Source organism: Cucurbita pepo, unplaced genomic scaffold, assembly GCF_002806865.2.
Source record: "Cucurbita pepo subsp. pepo cultivar mu-cu-16 unplaced genomic scaffold, ASM280686v2 Cp4.1_scaffold006950, whole genome shotgun sequence".
NCBI classification, from domain to species: Eukaryota; Viridiplantae; Streptophyta; class Magnoliopsida; order Cucurbitales; family Cucurbitaceae; genus Cucurbita; species Cucurbita pepo.
Window position 1 is genome coordinate 1 of NW_019652893.1, and position 554 is coordinate 554.

The 554-nt window shown below is 39.0% G+C and overlaps 1 non-coding gene across 1 annotated transcript; it reads right to left on the reverse strand.

The window, feature by feature from the left end:
* Positions 1-308: 308 nt before the first annotated feature.
* LOC111787202 lies at positions 309-504 on the reverse strand. Its single transcript, XR_002813919.1, has one exon. It is a non-coding gene; the product is annotated as a U2 spliceosomal RNA (small nuclear RNA).
* Positions 505-554: the final 50 nt, after the last annotated feature.

Sequence of the window (554 nt, forward strand, 5' to 3'; positions counted from 1 at the left end):
GCAAGTTACTCAAAATTCTCGATCGTTCCCGTATTACTTTCTGATCATATCATATGCAAAATTTATTGTATCAAACATTGAAATGTCAACCTTCATATGCTAAATTGAGGAATATATTTATAAGAATTATCAATGAAAACATTAAACCTGTTGCTCAAATCCAAAATTCGTATCAGTTCAAGAATTCGCTAAGATGACCTTCTAACCGTCAATTATAATTGAATATTAGATCGACGCTTGTTGCAGGATTCCTTCCTATCATAACACAGCAACTGAGGAAAGTAAACCAACATTTGAAACTGGGCTTGGAGGGGTGCGCCAGGCCCATGCTTTAGTGCAACGCAAGGGCGACGCTCGAAGACCGTAGTAGCAAGCTACTGTGATGGGCCTTCCCCCTTAAGAAATTAATTTAATATCATGTGGACCGATGGCCCACGTATCAGATATTAAACTGATAAGAACAGATACTACACTTGATCTTAGCCAAAAGGCCGAGAAAGGTATGATTTCTATGGTCATCGAGGGCTTCTTTTATAGTACCATATGGCGGAGTC